Source organism: Sorex araneus, chromosome 2 (genome assembly GCF_027595985.1).
Source record: "Sorex araneus isolate mSorAra2 chromosome 2, mSorAra2.pri, whole genome shotgun sequence".
NCBI lineage: Eukaryota > Metazoa > Chordata > Mammalia > Eulipotyphla > Soricidae > Sorex > Sorex araneus.
The window spans coordinates 308,021,927-308,049,363 of NC_073303.1; the positions used below are offsets into that span (position 1 = coordinate 308,021,927).

Sequence of the window (27,437 nt, forward strand, 5' to 3'; positions counted from 1 at the left end):
TTTTGAAAACTGGACCATCTCCCATGATGAAACATACCCACTGAGACTGTGGCCAACATGCACACTAAGACTTCTTCCAAGCGGGAGAAGGCTCAGTTCATCTCGGGAGTTCTGATCTCAGACTCTTTTGAGCCTTGTCACACCCATTTTCTAAATTAGGTACACTTTTGTACTTTTGTCTTATTTAATTTTGGAAGAGGTTGGCTCCCATATTTTCTCCAGACCTGTGGAGCAGGAATCCTTTGGTATATTGTATTGGACCCAGCCAGGTTAAGGGAGCAGTCGTCTTGACTGACTTCTTGGGAAACTTTTGTCTCTTCTAAGCAAGATGTCAATTCTATATTTAGCAACTCTTATAAAGTGATGCATCCTTGCCACAAAGGGGGACTTCTACTAAAACACCCAGATGGTTTAACCACAGACTCTCCTTTCATTTACACTGATTAATATGCTTTTACTGATCCTTTTTTTAAAAAACTGTTAAGTTGCTCTCAAGAAATGCAACATGGATTTATCTGTGCCAGTTTCTTATCATGAGAAAAAGTCTAGTAAAGCTGAAAGTGCCATTTGCCTTGTCTAGGCTTGTCATTATCAGAGAGGCATTTTAAACAGCAATCTGAGAGTGAAATGTTTTTGGATTTTACACTGGCCAGGCTGTTCTGAACAGACTCTGAGTGAGAATAGTCGAATATGATAATCATCCACTTTGGAGAGCAGAAGGAAACCAGTTTACTAAAGCTGGACTGATTTTTCAAATTTGGAAGACTTAGGCTTCTGGCTCCTCAAAGGCCAGAGGAAGGAAGTGTTTTCAAGTTATTCTAAATTTTTTTTCAGGTTGTTTTTTCCAAATTTCTATTTGGTTCTCTTTGTGTAAAATGTGTTCTTTTTCTACTAAAACCCAGGTTTTCTCATGCTAGCATCCAGATTTCACAACTCAGTTGGATTAGACATTTGGCATATCTCACAGAAGTGTGGTTCAAGCGGAGTGATTTCTAACAGCAGGAAGAATTCCTAATGAGGACTGAGACCCCCACACTGGCAGAGCTCAGTTCTGTTCTGTGTACTTAGGTGACACAGCCTGGGGGACAATCTTAATCAAACTCGTGCCTCCCTAGTTCAGGAAAAAACAAAAAGAAATCAAGAGGGACAAATATTTCTAGGAGCTTTAAAAAAATGTTCTCAAATAATAGACCCAATTACGGATATTTATAAAAAATCAGAATTTAAAAAAATTCAGAATACTTAAGAATTCCTTCTTACCTGGTTTCTCCTAAGGAAGCATATTGAAACAATTCCTAGAATTGTTATAGCAATCATATTCTTTTTGTATTTCATTTTGGAAAGTTCATATCCACAGTTATTTGTCAACAAGAATCAAATTTGTCGACTAAGAACCTCTTTTTCATTCTATTTTCTTATAGTCTCCCACTGTTCTTTCTGTTTTCTCTTCCCCATTTCCCTCTTTTCTCTCCCTTCTTTCTTTCCTTCTGACCCTCACACCCCTTCTTCCTCTCCTTTCTTTCTCAGTCCTTTCTTTCTCATATCTGTTGGCTTCTCGCCTTTTCTTCACACACCTCTGCATTTGAAGGTGTGCTGAGCCAAGAGAAGGTGACATAGGAGGACTGCACTGATTTGTGGAGTATAGAATAACATCACATGAGGCTGACACCCAAGGACAATAGATACAAGGGCCAGGAGGATTGCCCCATAGCTGGAAGACTGCTTCATGAGTGGAGGGGAGAAGGCAGATGGAATAGAGAAGGGATCACTAAGAAAATGATGGCTGGAGGAATCAGTCAGGATGGGAGATGTGTGCCGAAATTAGAAAATGGACCAAACATGATTACCTCTCAGTGTGTGTTTAAAGCCATAATGCCCAAAAGCAGAGAGAGAGCATGGGGAATATTGTCTGCCATAGAGGCAGGGGGAGGGTGGGAAAGGGGGCATATACCTGGGATATTGGTGGTGGGGAATGTGCACTGGTGGAGGGATGGGTGTTTGATCATTGTGTGATTGTAACCCAAACATGAAAGCTTGTAACTATCTCACAGTGATTCAGTAATTTTTTTTTAAAAGGTGTAAATCCAGTGGCCACTGTAGGCCAGCTTCTCTAGGGGGCTGAAGTAGCTTCAGGGTCACTGAACAAGAACGTATAGGATCATATCTAGTCATTATTGCCCTCACTATGACTTTACAAAGAAAATAAACATAGTTCTTCCTTAAAGCCAGTGGTAGAGCTTCAGAATCCATCCTTCAGACTAGACTGTATCCAGTCCCATCTCTTTAGAAGACTCCCTATTCTTGCTGGGTTCCAATTAACCTTGGTTATATTAATATTGACTTGTCACATCACTGGTAGCATTCACAAAACTTAATCACCTTATGGGGATGATTTTAATCATCATTTGCTTGCAACCTTTAACCATTCTTGCAATGTGTTGGCTGGGAGAAACTGTTTGAATTGCAAATGCAAAGAAATTAAACACTTGAAGAGTGGCATTTTTCCAACTTTATTTCATGAGACAGCTTTGAAATCTGTGTCTCTACCAGAATGAATGCAAGTCTCAGACCACCCACTTTGTGGAAATACCTGTTGTGTCATTAAAGTAAAAAGGATCAAGTTCAATTGAGGAAACTTTTCTTTAAAAAAAGTCAACAGGTAAATATAGGTTTTGAAAATGAGCATTCACACATCTTTTTAGGTTCAACATTATCTGCTTAGAAGCTCTATCCAAACTGATCCTGAATCATAATTCCTTCAGATTTTCTTTATATTATTTGAAATATTTTCAGTATTTGATTCTTTAAATGGCAAATAGCTGTGCCAATTTTCTTGAATTTTGTCACTTACCAGCTTTTGCTTTTGAAAATATACTTAATATACAATATTCTTCTTCTAGGTACTCATGTTTGGAGAGAAGCAGGACTCACTGACACATTCTCAGATTACATGAACAGGAGAACCCGCCCTTTCTCTCTCGTAAATGTTTCATGACACAGACTCTGTGAGTCACACATACCAAACACTTTGAGCTCCTTTCTTGTCCTCAGAAGTCTTTGGCCTGGGAGTTCAGTTAGGGTAAGAGAGGCTGTTCTCTGTGCTGGCAGTCTACTGAGTCTCTGCCAACAGCACAGAAGAACCCTCTCCACCCCAGACCAGCCACCACCCAAAGGATTTCCCCCTTTACTGCAGGTCTGGGACTGGAGCGATAGCACAGCAGGTAGGGTGTTTGCCTTGCATGTGGCCGACCCGGGTTCGATTCTCTGGCAAACTATTGAGAGTATCTCGCCTGCACGTCAGAACCTGGCAAGCTATCCATGGCATATTGGATATGCCAAAAACAGTAACAACAAGTCTCACAGTGGAGATGTTACTGGTGCCCGCTCGAGCAAAATGATGAACAACGGGAGCACAGTGCTACGGTGCAGTGCTACTGCAGGTCTGAAGTGCTATGCAAGAACTTGGGGAGAGCATCCCCCAAACTTCTATTTCTTTACCTATATCTGAGTTTATCTAAACTTTAAGATCTTGCTGTCTAAAATGCAGATCTGAAGTTTCATTTTTTCGTGTCAAGGAATAATCACCCCTTCAGCTGCTCATTCATTTCTTCCTCAATGGAAGCTGGTCTGTGGACTATCTTTCAAATTTGAGAGCTTTCTGAAGTGAGATCTGCTAAGAGATGGAAAGCCTGGGGTCATTGAAGACTGGAGCTGGAGGCGAAGGAGGTAGAAATATATCGTGCAGACAAATTTCTAGTGCTCACAAGAGTCCTCAGACTTCATGGAAGCTGGACTAGGGCTTAACCTGTCTGGGTGACAGCTTCTTGCTTCACCCCAGGGCTCCAACCTTATCAAAACACTTGTGCTCTCCAAGAGGCCTCCTTTTACCCCTTTTGCTGTACCTTTTTACTTCAAATATCAAATCAAGGATTATTTACATCAGCAAACCCCTCCCCCCCCCGCCATCCTGGCTCTGGTTAGGATAAGAATCCTATAATCTTCCCATAGTCCTTTTGGGCTTTCTTCTAATAATTGATTGTGATATCTTCCTTACTCCTCTATATCCTTTATTCCTTAGGGGAGGAAACTGTGCTTTTAGTTAAAAACATTTTGGGGGTACTCTTGGCTTAGTATGCAGATGACTCCCATTGGTGCTGGGGTAACTGTGTGATGCCAAGTCTCAAATCCGGGCTTCTGAAATGCAAAGCATTAACTCCACACATTATATCCATCTCATCAGTCTGAAAATGTGCTTTTAAAAAACAAACACACACATTAATGCATGTAGGTATCACCCATTCTCAAACTAGATATATATATATGTATATCCAAATGATATATATATATCCAATGAATAAGATATATACATCTTATGCATTTAACATATCTTATTCATTATTCTTATTCATATATATCTTATTCATTTAACATATCTTATTCATTTAACAAATATATTCCTTTGGAATATATTTGTTAAATGTATCCTTTGGATATATTTGTTAAATGAATAAGAGGTGGTTTAAAAGAATAACAACACAGCACAGAGCTTCAAGCACTCATATGGACTTGGCAGTACCCAGTTTAATTCCTGGTACAGCTTATGGTTTCCTGAACACTGCCAGGAATGATCCCTGACTATAGATCAAGTAACAAGCCCTAAGCACAGCTGATGTAGGATATCCTCCCTCCTAGAAATTATTCAGCATCTTATAAATTCCTCAAAAATCATTTTAATTAAAGCTCCACCCCTTCTCTTTTTTTTTCTTTTTGGGTGGCTCTTGCACTTAGGAATCACTCCTGGCAGTGCTCAGGGATCATATGGGATGCTGGGAATCAAACCAGGGTTGGCTGGGTTGCAAGACAAACGCCTTACCCGCTGTGCTATCACTCCAGCCCCATTCCACCCCCACTCTTTTCTTCACAAATATTCCTCTAGGAGCAGACCTGGAATCTGGCACAGTCAGTGTTAATTTCCTTTCCTATTGCCTTTCTTAACTCTCTCTAATTTGAGATTTAATCCAAAAATTAATTTGGAAAGCTTTGCATGTACAAATTATTTTATCCCTGTGAGGAAAAGCCCTTGATGAATCTCTGGTCACTTGGCAAGGGCCTTACAGAAGGTATCACTTCCATCAGCTCTGTGTCTCCTTCCTAAAATGGTTCTAAAATGTACTCCCGTGAAAGTCCCATGATCTTTGGAACAAAAAAGGACTTTAAAATTTATAAAGCCTGGCCCACTCATATTTAAATATGTGAGTGGCATGGTGAATTTCTAAGGGGATAGAGGTTATGAATTGGAAGGCTACAGTATGGTTTTAGGCCGACTTACCTAGAGCCCTTCAATGTAGTTACTAAAGTTCCACTTGTCACATGCAAAAGCGATAATGTCTCAGGGCTGGAGTGATTGCACAGTGGGTAGGATGTTTGCCTTGCATGCAGCCAACCCGGGTTCAATTTCCAGCATCCCACATGGTCCCTTGACACCGCCATGAGTTATTCCTGAGTGCAGAGCCAGAAGTTAACCCCTGTGCATCACCAGGTGTGACCCAAAAAGAAAAAAAATCCAAAAGTGATAATGTCTAGCAAAGAAAAAGAAGCTCGCCTCTCTCTCTCTCTCTCTCTCTCTCTCTCTCTCTCTCTCTCTCTCTCTCTCTCTCTCTCTCTCTCTTTCTCTCTCTCTCCTCTCACTATCGTATTAGCTGGGGAGCTGGGGAACTTTTCCCATAAGACCCCTACCAGAATTCGTCTTCTGTCCCACTGGCCAGAGCAAATTTTACTCCCACTCCTAAGCCAATATTCCTGCAAGAAGACCTGCCAAAAAACTGGTCATCAAGATAGGCCATAATTTGTATCTGAATTTGAACTGTACTAAAGGGTAGCTACTAGAACAGGAGCGTCATTCCTTTATTTTGGAAGGGGAGAATAATACTTTTTGTTAAGGTCTTCCAAAGAGAGGCCCTCTCAGGTCCAGTTTCTAATTACCATGAGCCAGATCTTAAAACATCCAGAGAGTAAAACCAGGCATGTGTTTTTATCCTGTATCTAATAAGCCCAAATAATGCTTAAATTCTAGCTGTTCCTCTGCTCTTTTGAGACTTTTATGTGAAAAGCAAATGATCTGACTCAACTTCCAACAAAAGAATTTCCAGTAACATGATTCTCCTTACCAACTGCCAGGAAAGGCATCTCAGCTGATTCTTACAAAAGGATCCAGCACTGCAACATTTCATTTGAAGATTGTCAGCCAATCCAGAATTTTAAGCACATATCCTAACCTTGATTAGACCCTCCCCTGTATAATCCTAAATCTCACCTCTGCTCTGACCTTAATAGTACACTTCTTGGGACCACCTTAGTTGAAGACTCACTGATGATTCCTACTTGTAAATAAAATCTGAATTACACCTGGTTCGGGCGGGTGGGGAGCGAAGGGGGGAGAATCTCTTGTTTAAGATTCAGCCTTGTTCTTGGATCTATTTGAATTCTTTGTAGGTACAGCTGACTCTGAGTTTGAACTACAAGAGTTCACCTATGACTGGATTTTCCTTCTATCCCAGCATCCTCTATTCACAGATACAACTAGCTGTAAATGTCAGTTCCTTGAGTCCCCTCTTTGGGAGATCACACATCTAAGGAGAATCATCTATAAATTATAAGTGGACGTTTGAATGCACATGGGCATCGCCCCTCTGCCTTCTCCCTCTCTTCATTCAAGGAACAATGTATATGGGTACAAATGCTTTCAACCTTGGGGCCTAACAATGTTATTCACCTGGAAAAGTCAGTAAAAACTACCTCCAGGTTAGAAATGATATCTTCCTTTCTCCCTTGGCAACTGCCCTGAATATCTGAAAGAAGATACTTTCAGATATTTATCTTTCACCTTCCAGAGCATTTATTTGGAATCATGTTAGAACTTTTTAAAAATTTATTTATAGGTTTTAAGGTGGAGGTAGGCAGATAAATTGAGATGTGAAATGCCAACTTTTGTTTTTCCCATCAATGTCCAGATGAATGTGAAGTAAATATCATTTATTCTCATTTCAGAAAGGAGTGTGATGCAAAGAGAGTGATGGAGGGGGGCCATGAGGAAGACAGGCAGAAACTAAATCTGCTGTTTTACAAAAGGTCAGAGAAATCAAACATAGAAAACAGTTTTTACAAACTGAACCAAAGAAAGGTAAACATCAAGATCAGGGTGTAATCACTCTGGAAAGGCGTGAGCAGAACTGAAGTCTCTGTCTTCTTCCCAGTGACCCAGAACAGTCTATGTATGACTGACCCCATTGCTGGGTTAGAATTCAGGAGACTAGAAATAGAATTATTATTTTTTAATTTATTTTATTTTAATGAGTCATCGTGACTTACAGACTTACACATTTTTTAATTATATTTTTATTAATGAATCACCGTGAGGGTGCATATACAGATTTACATATTTTCATGCTTGTGTTTCAGTCATACACTGCTTGAATACCCATCCCTCCACCAGTGCCCGTTCTCCATCACCAATGTTCCAGTGTCCCTCCTGCCACTCACACCACTTCCCACTCCCTGCCTCTGTGGCAGACACATTCCCTCTTACTCCCTCTTTCTCTCCTTTTGCGTATTAAGGTTTACAATATAGGCACTAAACAGCCATCATGTTTGGTCCATAGCCTACTCTCAGCACACATCTGCCATTTCAAGTGATCCTTCCAATCATCATTTACTTAGTGGTCTCTTCTCCAGCCTACCTACCTTTTTGCCCAGATCGGCTTCCAAGCCATGGTGCCACCCTTCTGGCCTTTATCTCTACTACCCTCACGTGTTATTCTCCTATTATGTTTCTTTATATTCCACAAATGGGTGCACTCATTATGTGTCTGTCCCACTCTTTCTGACTCATTTCACCTAACATGCTACTCTCCATGTTGATCTACTTATATGCAAATTTCATGGTTTCATCATTTGTAACAGCTGCATAGTATTCCATTGTGTAGATATACCAAGTTTCTTTAACCAGGCATCTGTTCTTGAACACTCGAGTTTTTTTTTCCAGATTCTGGCTGTCAAACAGAAATATTTGTCTTTGACTTCAGTTGTCCATACTGCACAGGAATCAAGTCAAATGTTTCCTCTTCGGAGATTTTGTTTCTACCCAAACTAAATTAATTTTGTGTCCCCACACCCTTACCTTGTGGGTTTTTTTGGGCAGTGGGCTGTTTGGGTCACAGCTGGTGAAATGCTGAGATTAAACCAGGTTCAGCTGCAATTATCCTAATCCTTATATTATTGTCTTAATCTTTATATTATTTTACACATTATTATATTTACTTTGATCTTAAAGATCAAAGGTCAGTTACCTTAATCTTTATACAGTCTCTCAGTCCCAGTCCTTGTGTTTTAACACCAGTTTTATTTTATAAGTGCCACATATCTTGACCAGCAGTGGTCTTGATTTCTGTACTTACTTAACTTCCAAAGAACAGGACTCTGTCACCTCACCTGTTGCCTCAACCTCTGTAGGTTGGATTTTTGCTGTCTAAATAGATAAGGCATACTTGGTTCAAGAAAATCATGCTTTATACACAGGAAATTGACATAGATTTAATTCTTCCATATTATAACATGGCCATTTACCTTGATTTTTAACAAAAATCACAATTTTTAATCCATTCACTTAACACATTAATTGACTATTTATGAGGAACTGCTATTGATGATGGAACCCCTGTTTGAAAATAGGTTGACATTTTAGATCAAAATAGAAGAGTAAATAAAATGAGCAGATGTTGTGATTAAAATGCATGTAAGAAAAGGTAGAAACAATTGATTCTACCTGAAAGAGAAGGTCAAGGACTTGTACACAGAAAATATTTGGACTGGAGTGTGAAATACATGTGAGTGTTTATCAGACAAATGAAGGAAGTACAATCTTTACTGGGAAAGCATCATGATCAGTGGTATCCAGATGTGACATCATGTGGAATTCTAGGAGAAATGCTTTTATTCCTAATCTTGTACGGTGGGATGCAGAGGAAAGGATAAACTACTGAAATTAAAACAGAAAAGCCAGGCCAAGACCTTTGGGCAAGACTTTGTATCTCATGCTAAGAAAATTTTACTTTAATTGGTAAAAGAATATAAGTTAAATATGAAGATCTATGAAAAAAGTTGTTTTTCATTATATAGTTCTTTACTTTTATCTGTTTTAAATTTCATAACATTTTTACCTGAAAATTAAAGAAAAGTGACATGAGTTTTAGATGTTTCAAATTTTTATTTTATAGGTATATAATATATTATTCCTCCTTTATATTTTGCTGTATGTTTAATTTTTTCAGGAGGTCATACCAGGCAGTGCTAAGAAGCTACTACTAGAGTGGCTTTGTACTAAGGCATCACTCCTGCTAGTGCTCAGGGCACTATATATGGTGCCATGGATTGAACTGTGGTTGGCCATAAGCAAAGCAAGTGCTATAGTCCTTGTGCTTTTCTTTCTTTTTTCCTTTCTTCCTTCCTTCCCCCCCTCCCTCCCTCTCTCCCTCCCTCCCTCCTTCTCTCCCTCCCTCCCTCCCTCCCTCCCTCCCTCCCTCCCTCCCTCCCTTCCTTCCTTCCTTCCTTCCTTCCTTCCTTCCTTCCTTCCTTCCTTCCTTCCTTCCTTCCTTCCTTCCTTCCTTCCTTCCTTCCTTCCTTCCTTCCCTTCTTCCTTTCTTTCTCACACCCAGCTATGTTTAGAGGTTATTCATGGATCTGCACTCAGGAATTACTCTTGGCAGTGCACTGCGGGCCATGGGATGCTGAGGATCAAACTCTGGTCAGCCATGTGCAAGGATTTTAAACGTCCTACCCACTGTACTCTTGATACAGCCCCCTTGTGCCATCTTCTGGCCTTATTTTTGCTATGCAAAATTAATACAGACTTAGTGAGTTAAGGTAATGCAAACTATATTGTCTTACATTTATATTTTTCTGAAAGTCAGAAATTCACAATATATTCTCTAGCACTAAAATCCAGACATTGCCCTCATCATGTTGCCTCTGAAGAAAATCTGTTTGAATCTCCTTTCCACTTTCCAAGAACACGTGTATTCTTGGGCTAGTGTCATTTTTTTCCATGTTTGAAATGTTTGGAGCGATAGCGGGCTGGAACAATAGCGCAGCAGGTAGGGTGTTCACCTTGAATGCAGCTGACCTGGGTTCGATTCCTCCACCCCTCTCGAGAGCCCAGCAAGCTACCGAGAGTATTTTACCCACACTGGCAAGCTACCCGTGGTGTATTCGATATGCCAAAAACAGTAACAATAAGTCTCACAATGGAGACATTACTGGTGCCCGCTCGAGCAAATTGATGAGCAACGGGATGACAGTAAGACCTTAACCTCTGCTTCTATCTTCAAATATCCTTTTGCTGATTTTGCTTTTTCTTCATCCTTTTTATAAGGACATTTACAGTTAAGTTGTCACTACCTAGATCTTATGTCTACAAAGTTTCCTTTGCCATGTAAATGAAGAGGTTCACAGGTGCTGGTATCATCTTTATGGAGAGTGTTACTCAAATTATACTCACTACTTGCAGATTCATTAAAAAGAATAACAGTAGAAATGGGTGGTTTAATTTAGATTATTTACTTAAAGGTTATATACTGGTTCACGAGCCATCATCCATTTGGTTGGCAACTATTCTCTTTTCTCTTCCTTCCCCTGCTTTATTTTTCTCTCCCTTCTCCTTCCGTACCTCTCTTCTCTTCTCCTCTTCTCTCCTTTGACTTTCCCTTGACCACCTTTCTCTTCTTTTCTTTCTATGAGTGCCTTTGGAGAGTTTTGGAGGCTTACCTAAATATGATATTTATAAATGTCATTGAAGTGATAGGGTTCACTGGTCTGAGTGATAAAGCCAAAATTATTTTAATAAAATGAAAAAAATGTATAGCTCAACAGCTCTTCTGAAAAATAGTTGGTGTGCCATTCAACTCAGTAAAGTAAATAGGGAGCAAGTAGCACATCTTATTACTGACAAACAGTAAGGTCGGAGTTGGTTCTTCAAATCTTAGTAGGAATATTGACCAAGTAAGTATATCTCCAGTGGCAGAAAGAATCCAAAACTGTTCTATATAAAAAGTCTGGGTTCCAAGGGATATAAAGGTATATGAGTTATAAAAATCAACGGTAATTATTTGGTGAAAAGATACCTTATAAACATGAGATCAAATGTTTGAAAGAGAGTTTGGAAAAGAGTTAGAATGGTATGATGAATCAGTAGAAAAGTTATATTACATATACATATCTGCTATGTGTTAACTCTTCTGCTGGAGTTTGGTAAAAATAATTTTCGTCTGTTAAGGCATCCATATTTGTTGATGTTTGTTGGGTGTGTGTGCATGCTGAATGCCAGTAAGACAAGATGAGAGTAGACAAATATTGAGATTACATTACAAAGACCCCTAACACTATGGTAAGGTGTGTGTGTTTCAAAAATTAAATATCTCTTGGGCCTTTGTATTGAAATGTAATTTCACAGTTCAAAGAGGACTGGAATCAGAGTTAGTTGCTCTGAGTGGAGAAATGGGGTTCTACCTCTTAATAACGTATCACCCTACTGAAGACCCTTGCCTCAGCCTTACATCCTCTGTTAAGTGGGAGGAACTATTCTTACAGTGACCGTGACTGTAATTCTGAGATTTTGTATGAAACTAGAAATGATAGTGGAGGAAACATTATATTGTTTGTGATGCAAAAATCTCATTTTGTACAGAGGTGAAATTATTTTACATGTGTATATATATAAACATGTTACAAGAAAAAGATGATTTTTGAAGGATGTTTTAAATATTGACTTGAGTAGAGATATATTTCTTTGATATTGAAATATTCAGTATGGTTTTGCTTATTTGCATGTAAAGAGTTGGGGAAAAGGATTCATTAACTTTAACTAACCCATGTAAATAATGTCCTTCCATGCATTCTTAGAATGACTATGCATCCCTCACCTTATGCTTCAAAACACAAAAATATAAACTAATGTGAGCATTGGTATGACCAATACATAAAAATAAGCTAACTTCACTAATATCACCCTAAAATGTACCTGTCATTGTTCTGAGTATTTCATATGTGTTGTTCATTTTGTAAACGTAGGGGTCCAAAGAAAAAAGTTCAGAAGACGATCTGAGGTTCTTGGAAGTGGATTCACTTACCAGAGTCACATGGTTTAGAAACTGGCAGTTCAGAAATTTAAATAAAAATCTGGAACTTTGGAGCCTTTGTCGTTCCCATTTCAATTAGAAAATCTTTTAGGATTCACTAGCAAGACAGGCTGCAGCTGGACCTCCTGGGTATCCGAAGTTTACAATGTTTGTGGAAACAGCAGAATTATAATTCCAGAATTTTACCATTTTGTGGCTAGCTAGCCATTGAATCAGCACCTCCTCAAAGATATTAAAAAGAATGAACATAGATGACAGGCAAATAGATGAGTCTATGTGTGGATGAATAGAATGACAGTAAGTTATACTAGCAGCCATGGAACTTGAGGTTCAAGTAAAATTTATGCCAAGTTGCAATGTTTACTGCAATTAGCATTTCTCTTCAGATTCGGATAGAAGGCACATTGTAAAAGGATTTATAATATTTCATGTGTATTATACAACTTTGTGTTAAACAGTCTTAGTTTTTATTTTATTCATAAAACTTCCCAGCACCAAGATGGAGTGATTTCTACCATATCAGCACACCAAAACAGGCAACTTTAATATCCCTGGTTTACTTGACTGAAAATATAGCTTGTTCATTAAGCCAGTCTCCAGATACCAAGTGAATTCTGGGCCTTCTCATCTGAAACAAGGGGCCTCTATGATGCAGTCAGTCAAGAAATTTCTGTTTGTCTCTTCCTTATTCTTTATTCTTTATCCTATTAAAGAAAGAAATCCTTTTTGCTGAGCACTAAAAATATTAGTCTACTTAGAGAAATGTTAAATAAAGTTTGTTTGCATCATCTTGATTTTCTTCCTTAATCATTTAAAATTAGCTAATCTGTCCACTTCCTATTCCTTTGAGAAATATGGCAAGTCAATGTGCAGATTGCTCATCTCAGAGCAAAGTTTACTTCAAATTAATATTGTTGAAGAAAATGGTAAACTCTGTTCTGCCTGCTTCCTCCATTACCTTGTTCCACAGGGAAAAAAGACTTATTATCAAGTTTTATATAATTCTCACAGTATGGACATGTGTTGGTTCTTTCTTTTTTTTTTTTAGCCATACCTAGTAGTGCTCAGGGAGTATTCCTGGATTCCTGGCTCTGTGCTTAGGGATTACGTTCATCAGTCTCGGGGAACCAAGTAGGGTGCTGTGGACCAAATCCAAGTTTTCCAAGTGCAAGGCAATCACACTACCCTTTGGACTATTTCTTCAGCCCCCAAACGTTAATGAAGCACTCTTGAAATATTGATGTTACAATGCAATGATCTTCTCATAGCACTGTAGCACTGTCATCTCGTTGTTCACCGATTTGCTCGAGCGGGCACCAGTAGCATCTCTATTGTGAGACTTGTTACTGTTTTTGTCATATTGAATATGCCACGGGTAGCTTGCCAGGCTCCGCCATGCTGGCGATACTCTCTGTAGCTTGCCGGGCTCTCCAAGAGGGACAGAGGAATCGAACCCAGGTCGGCCGCATGCAAGGCAAACACCCTACCTGTTGTGCTATCTCTCTGCCTAAGGAAAAAAATCTCACAGATAGCAGTATAGGCTGTTTATTTGACTAGCAGAGACTTAAGAGTCTTCAAGGACATGCACTGGCTGCAGAAACTCTGGGCTTGGGGTTCTGAGGGAGAGACCTGGCCAGCTCTCTAGCTCCAGTGTATCACAGTGAACAGACAGTGAACAGACTGTGTCTTCCTACCTGCTAGATCTCTAGCACTTAACATTGTCCATGGACAAGGAAAGACTTTGCTGCAGAAAAAAAAAATATTTTCTGCAAACACCATCTCTTAAAAAATTGTCACATAAAATTTTTTAAGCACCAAATATAAAATAAACCCTTAATTTGGGGAAAGATTTAGCAATAAAATCCTGTACTGCTTCATCACTAACCCTAGATATCTGGGAGAAAGTTACTAACTGAGAGTCTTAGAGCAGTAGGCCTTGGAAAAAATACCCCATTTGACCCAAAGGATTTTCATAATGCAATTTAGCCATTAAAAGAAAGGAAAGAGCTATTGAATTTTTTTAAATGCTGTGTGAGACCATTTGTTTAAACAAAACACTGAAGTGTCTTAGGTTTTAATGAACCCAACTGAAAATTTAGCTAAAAAACAACTCATTGGGAAGCAGATGGTGTAGTCACCATTGTGAATCGAATTCAACTCTCTTGTTTTCTGAAGTGCATGTCAATTTACTCTCCAGGACTCATGGGACAAAGATGCTATTAATTCTGGGAGTCTCTCTACCCTACTCACCCTCTCTACCCCACCCCTACCAAATAAGCACTTCCTTTCTTTGGAAATTAATGCTTTCAGTAAAATGGAGGAGACAGAGGGGAAAATGTCGTCTCTCCAGGTTTTCATCCTTTTACATGGTATGAGACAACTTAGTCCTACTCTGAAGATTAGTTCTGGCTAAAAGGGGCAAGAAAGCTAAGGTACCTCGGGAGCACAAAGAAAGTTGCATACCGATCGCATCTCTCAAAGAACTTTGGGTGAGGTATGGAGAAGACAGTAGAGCAGATGATGGCAGAGTTCAGAATGATGATTCTATGTTAGGTTAAAGAGAATACTCAACTAATAAATTTCAAAGAATGTGTGGTTTTTGATCGTAGATACCACTTTCCAGTTGCTTTAAGTTTCGTAAGTCCTGGACCTTTGATCATGCATTTAGTTATTTTCTCTCTGCCCTTTCTATGCAGTAATCTATTGTATTACAGTTTTCTACTTACGGATACTTTGATTATGATACCTTTACAGTATGTGAATGAAGCAAATTCTAAGACACATAAATTCTTTCATTGCCAATTTTTTAAGAATTTAATTCAGAGTAGGGGTGGGAACATTTGACTGTAGACTGGATAAGGCCCTTGAAGTGCTATAGTGTATCCTTCATCCAAGACATTATAGACACATATGCCTCAGCTTGTCTGCTTGTGTTGTGTGGCTTGATAATGATGTTATAAGTATATAAATGGGCCTTGGCAGAAAAAGGTCCCAGCTCCTGGAATATGGCTCTTCACCTCTTTATATCCTTGCTTGGACTTCTGTGAGAGATAGGCCATTGGACTGACTTTAGGAGTATCAACTATCAATTATCACTGGCTAGTTCTTTCTTTTTCCTAAAATATGAGACTTATTCTCTCATTCATGAAAGAGGTCCTCTAGGCAACCCCAGAAAGACCGGAGTGGCTGCCTTCTGGCAGTTTCTATTTATGCTTAAATGTAGATCTGTTGTATGCTAAAAGCAGAAAAAGGACCAAACATGATGGCGTCTCAGTGTCTGTAATGCAAATCATAGTGCCCCAAAGTAGAGAGAGATTAAGAAGGAAAGTACCTGCCATAGAGGCAGGGGTTGGGGTAGGGTGGAGGTGATAGGAGGGATACTGGGGACATTGGTGGTCAGAAACATACACCAGTTGGGGGATAGGTGTTCTAACATTGTAGGACTGAAACTCAATCATGAAAGCTTAGCAATATGTATTTCATGGTTATTCAATTAAAAAAATTAAAGAAAGAAAAATAAATATATAAATGTAGATCTGTGCATATAATGTGGGTATCACCACTCTGCCTGAATGTGAGTGCTTGGTATACGATTTATTTCTGCTTGGAGGGCTTGCTCAGAATAGGAGATAAGTGCTGAAAGTAGACCATGGACCGAACATGATGGCCACTTAGTATCTATATTGCGAACCATAACACCCAAAAGGAGAGAGAGAGTAAAAGGGAAGGTGCTGCTACAGAGGGGGAGGTGCATGATGGGGCAGGAGGGATACTGGGAACATTTTTGGTAGAGAATGGGCACTGGTGGAGGGATGGATACTCAATCGTTGTGTGGTGACTGAAACATAATCACAAATGTTTGTAAATCTGTAACTGTATTTCACAGTGATTCATTAAAAAATAAATAACAATTTTAAAAAAGATTTATTCCTTAAATGTTTATTAAACATATGTTACACAAGCACTCACACAGTCTTTTACTCTGTGGAGGATAAGATATATATATGAAAATTGCAAACCTAGATTATTACAGCACATTTCAGGACTGGCAGATACATGAGCATCGACAGGGAAAAATCAAACTTAAATGTCGCATTCATGTGCATGTGTACATACTTGTGCACACACATGATGCTGAATTGAACTGTCCAAAGAGGAAACAAGGGCAGTAAGTTAATGCAATTGTACTGACATTGTCTTCATCAAATTCTCTTAGCTTATGCATAACCAGAAACATAAACATAGCGTCACAGATTATGAGAGTGTCAGGAGAACAGGAATAAAAGGAAAAAATGCAGAAGTGAGGTTTCGTGGGCAGAAGGAGAGCAAGAGAAGGGGGAAGTCTCCTGGAAAGAATGGAGAGAAATCCTAAACTGGGCATGACTCAATAGAACTTCCTTTTTATCTGTGTTCAGTTGGAATCTGGATTCTCCTCACCAAGAGGAACCTGAGTGCTGCTTGCCTTCATCTGTTTTCTGGCAGCTCGTGCAGTGGCTGAGGACGGGTGTTGTGAGGTCGGTGTTTAGCTCTCCTTTTGTGACTGAATCATGATGGGCATAGAGAAGAGAAAGTAACAAAGCAGCTAGAGAGAGAAACAAATGAGTCATGCTTCCAGCTCTGAGACCATTATTACTTGCATTTTCTCTCTGATATTACTTGCATTTTCTCTCTGAAAGTTGATTCGGGTCAGTTGGGAAATCATTAGTGGGCTACTGGAGGGTTCCTATTTATGGATGCCACGGGCTTTTTTGGATTGTGCATTTCTTTTGTTCTGCTCCTCCAAGTGGTGGGCATTCTGCATAAAAGATTAATCATAGTTGGTTTTTTTCCCCATTTCTAGTTGCACAGAGATATTAAGAGTTATGACCACGAAGCCTTGGCACAGCTATATTTCACTGCCCACATATCTTCCAGAGATGACACGTATGCTTTTCACTTTGCTGCCATTATTCTCCATAAGATTGCGGGACATCAGTCATCACTGTGGTGGGGAAAGGAAGGCCAGGGGAAAACACACCATTCTGTAAGCATAAGAGGATGTGTTTGTCGGCAGTAGTGAGGGGCAATCTCTGAATACAGTAACCCAAAGAGGCTCTCAGACTTCCACCTCAGGAATAATACTTATCATCAGTGAAACCTGAACCTGGGTCCATAGTTGGTATTGCAGAGGTGTTTGGGGAAGCTGTGTTGTGCTTAGCGGAAGCAGAATTCAATCTCTACAGGCAGTGAAATGCAATCAGAGACTGGCTAGGATGAAAGGGTAGGGACACCTGCCTTCCACACTGTCACATCAGGCTTGCCTGGATTTAGGATAACAATGAATGAAGTGTCAATTATCTAAGGGATTTTTTTTGGTAGATGTCTTGACTCAGCTGCCAGTAGGGAACCCTAGTCTCTGAAACATCGAACTTGCTTTTATTGCAAGTATGCACTTTGTACGTAGGAGAACCAGGTTCATCCCTAGCACTACATGATCGTGTGAGCACTGCTGGATCACAGATAGAGCTGGAAGTAGCTCCTGATCACGGTTAGGCATGGCAAAAGTCCTAAATAAACATAATCACTGTATCACTGTTATCCCATTGCTCATCAATTTGCTCGAGCAGGCACCAGTAACGTCTCCTTTGTGAGACTTTTATTTTGTTACTGTTTTTGGCATATCGAATATGTCACAGGTAGCTTGCCAGGTTCTGCCGTGCAGGCTGAATACTCTCTCTGGCTTGCCAGGCTCTCTGAGAAGGGCGGAGGAATCAAAAACAGAAAAATAAAATACTATTTTAATTCTGAAAAGCCAAATCATAAGGACAGAGAGCTATGATGAGCTCTCTGTCATATAATTTAAATTAAATATAATTTAAATTTAAATTAAATTTAAATCATATTAATTTAAATACAATTAAAATATAGGCATGGCAATAATAATAATTATCATGGATTGTATCAGTACTACATGGACTCCCATCTAGTAATCTGAGGTGGGATGTATTATTATTCTTATTTGGGTAAACTGAGACCACAAATGGAAAAAGGGTCCAGGTTATAGGGGCTGGGATTTGGACTTCTGTCATGCTCAGTAACTTTGTACTGCCATAACAGGTGGCTACGTATAGTTGCTTAAATCTCTCTTAACATTGTGCATATGGAAAATGAGTGACCAGCCCTAGAGCACCCCAAGAGCTCTGACCGTGGTAGCAGAGTTGTCAGTATTTCCAACACTCTAGGAGCTCAGCAGAGCTCCAGGCCCTGCAAGCCACACACCTCACTTCCTCTGAAACAAAGCAGGCCCAGAGCTGCTTCTTTCAGGACTCCATTCTCACTTTGCCCATTTCTAAGCCATCATGCACATGTAGGTTTTACTGTGGAGCAAGAATGAATCATATTGTGGTGGGTAGTGTCCAAGCATAAAGAAAGATGGAGGGTCAGGAGCAGTAATACCAAAGGCGCAGTGCTTACTTTGCATGTGACTGACCGAGTTTCTGTTCCCAGCACCACCACATATGGTCCCCTGGGCCCTGCCAGGAGTGATCCTTGAACACAGAGCCAGGAGTAAACCTTGAGCACTGCTGAGTGTGCCCCCCCCCCCACACACACACACAAAATGATGGGAAGGTATTTGGAACTTGGAAAGTAGAAAGATTTCTCAAGTAGCAAGGTTTTGTTGGTTTTTTCTCTGTATATTTTTATACCGAATGTAAAACCTCCCTATCCCAGGGAAATGCAGAGACAAAAGGATGGTAAAGTTTGTGGACTCCCCAAAGTGAGCATTTACTTTATCTTGATCCTTGGTCTCAAATCCAGTCTGATTCCAGTGAACTTTTTTTTTCCAAATTCCTTCTGGATTCACCAAGCAAACCAGGAACTAACCTCCACTGCTGTAAGTAGATAATGTGTATGTTCTCCGATGTGTTAATAAAACTAAATCAGTGAACCCTTAGTAATTAACCTCTTTTAGGTTTTATCTGGCCTTGACACTTAAGTTGACTGGCAGAGACATAGAGTATGTCTTCAGATGCTCATGAATTACCTCCCCAATTTTGCCCTTAGCCTTACTTGGTGTCTGAGGCTCTTGTTATTGAGTGCTCATGGAGTGTTGTAGAAAAAAATTCCCAAACACTTGATTAGGAAGATAGTTTCCCCATCGGGACACCCCAACTATTTTCCAGCAAAATATTCTTCCTTTCTTGGCTGTACCACGTAAGCTAATTAACCTCTTTATAGATATTTTTCTTCTCCTCATTTTAATTTTCATCTGGTATTTCTCTAGGCCCTGGGTCTTGGGAATTGTAGAGCCATTTTTTGAATTTCTAGCAAGGAAAAATTTCCAATAGTTTTATTTTGATTCTTAGACTTAATAAATGGGTATAAGAACCTAAGGAAGAAAAAGGAACTGGGAAAAATCCCAAAACAACAGCCGTACTCAAAACAGACAAAGCAATGTGGCAGAAGGTGGTTTTTATTACTTTTTTTAGTTTATTGAGATTTATGTTTTCTGTCTTCTTGTTCTTTCTCTATCTACCTCTCTCGCATGCACATTGTTTAATAATTCAGTTCCTTCCTGTGCTTCTATAAAATGATCTTTCTTTTGGTTTCTTCTAGATAACTAGATCCACCTGTTTTCTCTCCTTCACCTTACTTTTATATATACTACCATGTTCTACTCTGAATGTGAACCCACAAAGATGTCACAAATTTCAAAATCTGTGAAAAATTGAGATCTATAGAGACATCTGAAAAATGGATCTGGGGAGCCATTGCAGATTAGTTGCCTTCTCTGTTTTATTTGAGTTGTGTCAAAGACCTTTGAACTGGGTCAAAAGGAACTGTTTTAAGATACAACCATGTGTTGTGTGTGCACATGTGTTGCTGCTGAGCACATGTGGTGCCTGAGTACATGTGTTGTCCACATCTCCACTCGAGATGTGTACCTTGATACTTTCATATCCAATCCTGGGGTGCATACTGGGACTCGTTCTGCACACTAGAGACGCCCACATTCTCTCGTGAGCATGTCATTCTCTTTCACTCTCTCCCTCTCTTTCTCTTTCTCTGCTTCTCTCTCCTGCTTAATAAAATTTGTTATACTTAAAATCCTATACCATCAAGAAAATCATTGCTTGAGAACTCATCAGATCACTTGATCTGTTGGTAATGGATTTTGACCTGGAGGATATATGTCAATTCTGGAACTGAGGAAGTGGCTTAAGTGGTATAGCACATGCCTTGCATGTTTTAGGCATTGTAGTGTGTCCCCTGAGCACAACGTAAAAGAATCAGTAAATTCCCTTTTAATCCTTAGAGAACCTATAACCAATTATATATGTGTATATATATGTGTGTGTGTGTGTGTATATATATATATATATGTCTCCAAGAACAGTTTAAGTTTTCTAACATGAATTACTATTGAATCACTTGTTGCATCTTTTTCTTTTTCTCTTTTCCCTTCTGCAATGTTTTATGGTATGGGGGAATGGTCACACTCAGCAATGCTAAGATATTTATCCCAGGTTCTGTACTTAGGGATCACTCTTGAAGGGACCATATGTGGTACTGCAAATTGAACCAAGGTAAGTTGCATGCAAGACAAGTGCCTAAAAACCCTGTAATGATCTCATCACCCCGCTTCATGCAACTTTATAAGGAAAATTAAGGCACATTTCTGTGCTTTTAAATTTCTGCCTGAATCTCTGTGCCACAAATATTCTTTCATTTAAAGCAATCCACTTTGCTTTTTGCCTCTTGAATTTTAGTTTGACAAAAAATACAGAGTTTAGAAAGTACCAAAAAACTTTGAGTTCTCATGTCTCCTTCCAACAGAAGGACATTTCTGAAACAAAAACCTGTGGTCTTTAATGGTGCTCCAGACTACAAACCCTGGTGGATTCCTGAGGATGTTCAACAATAGCTTTGCTCCTTTTTTTGCTTTGTACCTGTGACATAAAACATTCCTTTCTGTGTTCAGGAACTTCAGCTTGCATTCACTTTTTTCCTGACTTAACAGAAAACTTTGTATTTATTCTGCTGCTTTCCAAGGGGTGGTATAGTGACTGAGAACTTGGGCTACCTGTGAAAAATAGGTTTGGAATATACCACCACAAAAATGTTCTAAAATCTGCTCCTTCTTGGGTGGTGTCTAAGTAGTGAACAAAAAAATAGCCATAACTTGTACCCGGATGTTGCAAGAGAAGGAACTGTCAGAATGATTTGCAGTTTGCTTTTGAAGCTGTCTTTGCTCTAGCTAAGCCATGGGGCTTTGCTTAAACCAGACAGCATTTGTTACCCAGACAATTGTAGAAAACTCTACTGTTTCCTCATGTAGAATATGGGGGTGGGTAGGAAAGGCAGGGACAAAGCATTTGAGGAATCTTTCTGGTTTCTTTAAAGATTTTCCATAAACAAAATGAGTAACAGTTTCTCTATCTTTATTAGATGTTTTTGGACAGATGTTTCTTTAAATAATTGCACCTCTTTATTTTCTAAATTTAATTGGCATCCAATAAATCAAACTGCAACTTCAAAATAAAATGCAACTCAGCAGCATAAGAAGTCTTTATGAATTAGAAGATAGGGCTGAGGTGGGTGGGAACTAGAGATTTAGTGATTTTCAAACACAATGAAATGAATTTTTCCTTTTCAATCTTTGGAATAGTCATAGGATCCAACTATGTATTAAATCCCTTTAGTTTGGAGCTGGAGCAATAGCACAGACGGTAGGACATTTGCCTTGCATGCGACCAACCCGGGTTCGATTCCCAGCATCCCATATGGTCCCCTGAGCACCGCCAGGAGTGATTCCTGAGTGCAGAGCCAAGAGTAACCTCTGTGCATCGCTGAATGTGACCCAAAAAGCAAAAAAAAAAATCCCTTAAGTTTGCTTCTCAGAGCAATATTCCCAAAATCTTTAGTAAATTCTAAATGAGAAAATATTTATTTAAAAGTAGTGAAAAATCAGATGGTACATTCTGAAGAGGTTCTCTGTCCTGATGTTTCATGTATCATTTCTTTCTACTTATTAAATTGAATTAAATCAATAGAACCTTTGTTGTGTTTTCTGCCCTTGAACTCTATCACAAATGATAAATCAATACTACAAACTAGAACTTCCCCACTGTCCTTACTTTTAATTGTGATATAGTGCAGAGGTAATATATCTGTATTGTTCAGCAACTGAAAATAATAATCTAATAATAGAAGTTCAATGAGTAATAATATTATTGTTTTCTATCCAAAAAAAGGATATGGAGAATTGTTAATATTAGCACAGTGCAAAACTTCTGAATAAGACTTGTGTCTGACTTTATTTCAACGTTATGTACCCAGCAATTGAGTCTATAATTTCAGGGAATCTAAATTTTTTTATAAGAATCAGAGTTTCTATGAGGAGAAGTGAGAAAATATTAAAAGATCAAGAATTGATTTTCAAGTACTCTGGTTATAGCCTGAAATTCTGTAATTAGATCATCATTAATCTGTCCTCTTTTAGCTTGATGGAAGAAGAGAATTGGTGCTCTTTGGGGTCAGAAATATTAGAGAATGGGATTTAATAAAATCAGTTTTTCTTTTAAAGACTATTTGGGAGTGTTAAAGACTATTTGGGGGTTACTCTACAAAATTCCTTTCATAATAGAGAGCCTACCATTGAAAAGATAAATATAAATGAACTATTAGGTATCTTTGTTGTGTTCTTCTACAAACACTAATGATTATTTTATTTCTTGCCAAAATAACATCCTTAAAAGAAAGGGTACTTCATAAATTTATTTTGATTTATATTTTTGGTGTGAAATGTGGATTTAAGGGTAGATTAAAGAAAGAAAGGAAATTGAGGCCCGAGCGATAGTATGAAGGTACATGGCTGATCTGGGTTCAATCTCTGGCACCTGATATGGTCTCCTAGCACCTCCAGGAGTGATCCCTGAGCACAGAGCCAATAGACTCTCTCACTGCAATATAAAGACGGCATTATAAGTTTTGCTCTTTGAGGGTGAGAATAGCTGTATCTGGTGAATGAGTTTCTTTGCTGAGAAGGCTGGTGAAGACACACCACCTGAACTTCCTTCCTAATCTCAGTGACACTGCATTCTATATTTTCAACTAGTTGTGACATTGTAGAGAATCTCTAAAATAAACCATACTGATTTCTTATATTCTTGAAACTAGATCTATACAGTAGGAAATGGGACTCCAATAACCAGCTGGTTCTAAACTCAAGAGGAGGAAGTAGAGGCCGCATGGCTGAGTTTGCTTCCAGTTGTTTTGGCCTACTAATAGTAATTTGCAGAGTGAGGGGCCAGAAGTCAGGGTCCTCCCATCGCTTCACACAAACCCCTGATCACCAGAGAGCCAGTCTGAAGCCTTGGTTCAATATTCCAAGACATTTCTGTTATTTCACAAAAAATAAGAAAGAGTTGCTTCTACTGGTCTAGGAAAGAAGTGTTTGGCAATAGGTAAAATGTCTCTTCATACCTCACTCTATTTAAATTTCCCATAATTGCTCTTTATTCTTTGTCTTATTTGTTATTCCAGCTGTTGATGACCTTCAGGTTTCGAGGAAGCAGAATTGGTTGAGGTCCCTGGAGACCTGGTGCTTCCCCCAAACTGCCGGCCCCATTCCTGTGTTGCTTCTTACCAAACCAAGGGGTTTTTCCCACCTCATAAACAGAAAAGCTAACCAAACTGGTTTCATACTTCAAAGTTAAATTGTGAATGTTGAATCACCAAATCTATACATAGGTGTATGATATTTAGTTTAACTCTAATTTAATTCATGCTGGTGGGCCATGTGCTTGCTTTAATATGTTACCTTTTAAGTGGAAACAATAAAGCAGAACTAACCCTGTTATTATTAAATGTGTAGTCTCCCTAACATGAGTTATCAGAGAAAAATGGGTACAGTCTGATTTACAAGATGCTGGTTCTTTCCAAGATCGCATCATCTTTGCTCTACCCATTTCTGATTTTTATCATCACCTACATGTCTAAGAGAACGTGTGAATTTTCTACCAGCTATGCAGCTATGTAGTTTTCTTGCTCTTGTGTTAAGAAAATTTATCTAGATTTATGTTTTGAATTCTTGTGCATCATTAATTTAGTATTTACTGTCAGTTCAGCATGAAGATACAGCTAATTGGTAAGCATAGAAAAGACCAGGGCATATTTTCATATTCTCTCTCTCTCTCCTCTCTCTCTCTCTCTCTCTCTCTCTCTCTTTCTCTCTCAAAATATATGTTAGTGGTGCAGGTTGGATTCTGTGGGCCTCCCTGATGCTTTAAGAGTAAGTGAAATGAATATTATGAAACACTGATATATGACAAAGGTGAAAATATGCTTTGCTAAAAGCTCCTCTTTAAAATATCATACTGGTCAGAGGTAGAAAATTTTATTTTTTGAGTTAGGGTGCCAAAGAATGAACCCAGAGCCTCATATATTTAAAGCATGACCTGTATCACTAACATATATTCCCAGCCCCTCAAATTTTTGTCTTTCTTTATTTTTTTTTGTTGTTAAGAGTTGGCTGAAATATGCTTCTGCTTACTACTGTTCTTCCATTAGAATGCAACTCTAAACACAAAAATTATGAAATGATAAGAATAGGGTTAGTAACTAACTGCATTAGGCCTTTAATTTGCCATTTAAACTCCAGCTTTTGCATCCTCAGATTACTTAGATTGTCTGACCATGAAAATGGAGGGCTAATAATTCATCATCAAAGAAAATGAGAGTCACTAACAGTTGAACAGAACTAGTGTTCACAGTTGGATTTCTGCCAAAATTTCAACCTCAGATGAAATATGTGAGTCTATAGTTCAGATCTTTCTAAATCACCCTATAGCATCCTTGTACTTGACAGTGAAAATAACTATTTTATTTGTACCTATAAGTTAAATAATGGGTGACATACCTCTCCAGACTTGATTTGTATTTTATGATCTGAAATAGTTCTTAATTATTTCTGTTGCTACATTAGATAACTATTTGCTTTAAGTGTTCTTAAAATAATAAAATACTCTGCAAAGTTACATTTTAATCCAATTTTTAGGCTTCTATATGAGAGGTAATAACCAGAATATTGAGAGCAAGCCTGTCACTTTTACTTGCATTTTAAGTCAGATGTATAGTTTTCTTTCATTTACAACTTGTTTCAGACTAAAAGCAAAATCACTATCTTATTTCTTACTCAATGATTGGAGGGAAAAGGTACCAAATGAAATTATTTTTGTATAGAAAGATGACAGGATTTGGCAACAAAAAATATGGATTAAAATCTTGTTTGCTGTTAACTGGGCCATTGCATAAGTCAGTAAATCCCTCACTCATTAGTAAAATGGACTGCTGTTGAAACTACCACTATCTTACCTGTCCAACTTGTAAGAATACCTTTCTCCGTGACTCATTTATGAATCTTTTCTTGATGATATCCTATCTACTACTCTCACCTTATTCCTACTGTTTTTAATTTTTATTTACATAAGCTTTTTTTTGGGGGGGGGAAGCGGCATTACCAGTGGTGCTCGGGTGGTAATCCTGGCATTTTGCTCAGATGTGAGCCCTGGAGGTGCTCAGGGACTTATGAACATCTGGAGATTTGGAATCTTTGTTGTTTTTAAGTGTAAACAGTAGAAACATTTTTTTTAATGTTTCTCTATCCAAGTTTTTAGTGATTACATTGGTTACTCACAGTTTTTGAGTCACTTTAGTTTCCATTGTTGTCTTAAAGATGTACCTCTTAGACTTGGGAAAAGTTTTGGAGTGATATTTGGCTTGGTATGTTCAACTCACAATGATTTGATATGATTTGTCAACTTCAGACCATAGAATAGTGCCATTCAGAATGTGATAGAACAGTCTGACCTGGCTACATTAACTTTTTTTTTTTTTAAATTTATTTATTTTTAATTAGAGAATCACCGTGAGGGTACAGTTACAGATTTATACACTTTTGTGCTTATACTTCCCTCATACAAAGTTCGGGAACCCATCCCTTCACCAGTGCCCATTCTCCACCACCCGTAAACCCGGCGTCCCTCCCACCCTCCCCAATCCCATCTCCCCCCCACCCCACCCTGCCACTGTGGCAGGGCATTCCCTTCTGTTCTCTCTCTCTAATTAGCTGTTGTGGTTTGCAATAAAGGTGTTGAGTGGCCGCTGTGCTCAGTCTCTAGCCCTCATTCAGCCCGCAACTCCCTTTCCCCACATGGCCTTCGACTACAATGTAGTTGGTGATCGCTTCTCTGAGTTGACCTTTCCCTGGAATGTGAGGCCAGCCTCGAAGCCATGGAGTCAACCTCCTGGTACTTATTTCTACAGTTCTTGGGTGATAGTCTCCCACTCTGTTATTCTATATACCATAGATGAGTGCAGTCTTTCTATGTCTGTCTCTCTCTTTCTGACTCATTTCACTCAGCATGAAACTTTTCATGCCCATCCACTTAACTACAAAATTCTTGACCTCCTTTTTTCTAACAGCTGCATAGTATTCCATTGTATAGATGTACCAAAGTTTCCTCAACCCGTCATCCGTTCTGGGGCATTCGGGTTTTTTCCAGATTCTGGCTATTGTAAACAGTGCTGCGATGAACATACAGCTACATTAACTTTTTCTGAAACATGCTTTCCTGCACTCTCTCCCTCTCTTCTTCACTCCCTTCTCCCTATCTCCATACACAGAGCTCTTTGCCCTCTGTTCAGAATTCCACAATCCACTTTTCTTACCACTGCTCGCATTATGTTCTCAAGGCTGTACTAAACTAACACTCACTCTGCCCTTTTCTATCCCCACTATTCAACTCACTCTTTAATGTTCATTTACTCAAATCATGGTATTGATAATATAATGTATGCAATCAAATGTACACTGAAGAAAAGCCATGATTGTAAGTTCTGTGAGAGCAAAAGAGAGCATTATATTTATATTTGTTTAAGGATAAATATTCAAATAAAAGTTATGCAAGGTAAGCAAAATCTATTGGAAAAATATGTGTAAACTATAAAAATCAGTACACAGTTAAAAAAATAAGCTTAATTTAGTCCTGCCTAAATTATTATGTAGGACTGTAAACCTACATAATACCAAAATCTTCAGGATCTAATTTTATTTATATTTTACTATTTGGGGGCACGCTTGGATGTGTTCAGGTCTTATTCCTGGATCATTGCTCAGGAATCACTGTTGGTCCTCAGGGGACTGTATACAGTGACAGGTCACCTGTGTGTGAGGTAAATAAGCATCAGACCCACTTTAATATCTCT

The 27,437-nt window shown here is 38.8% G+C and overlaps 1 protein-coding gene across 5 annotated transcripts in view; it reads left to right on the plus strand.

Annotated features, from left to right (window-relative positions):
• The window catches only part of TNIK (TRAF2 and NCK interacting kinase), a 460,339-nt gene that overhangs the window by 217,192 nt on the left and 215,710 nt on the right, over positions 1 to 27,437 (plus strand). Inside the window, exon 1 of one of the 5 annotated variants that reach the window (XM_055125451.1) lies at positions 7,111 to 7,128. The exons of the other annotated variants lie outside the window; for them this stretch is intronic. The gene's annotated coding sequence lies outside the window, so the exon portion shown is untranslated. Of the gene's footprint in view, positions 1 to 7,110; positions 7,129 to 27,437 lie in introns of those variants that run through there. 5 annotated transcript variants of the gene reach the window in all.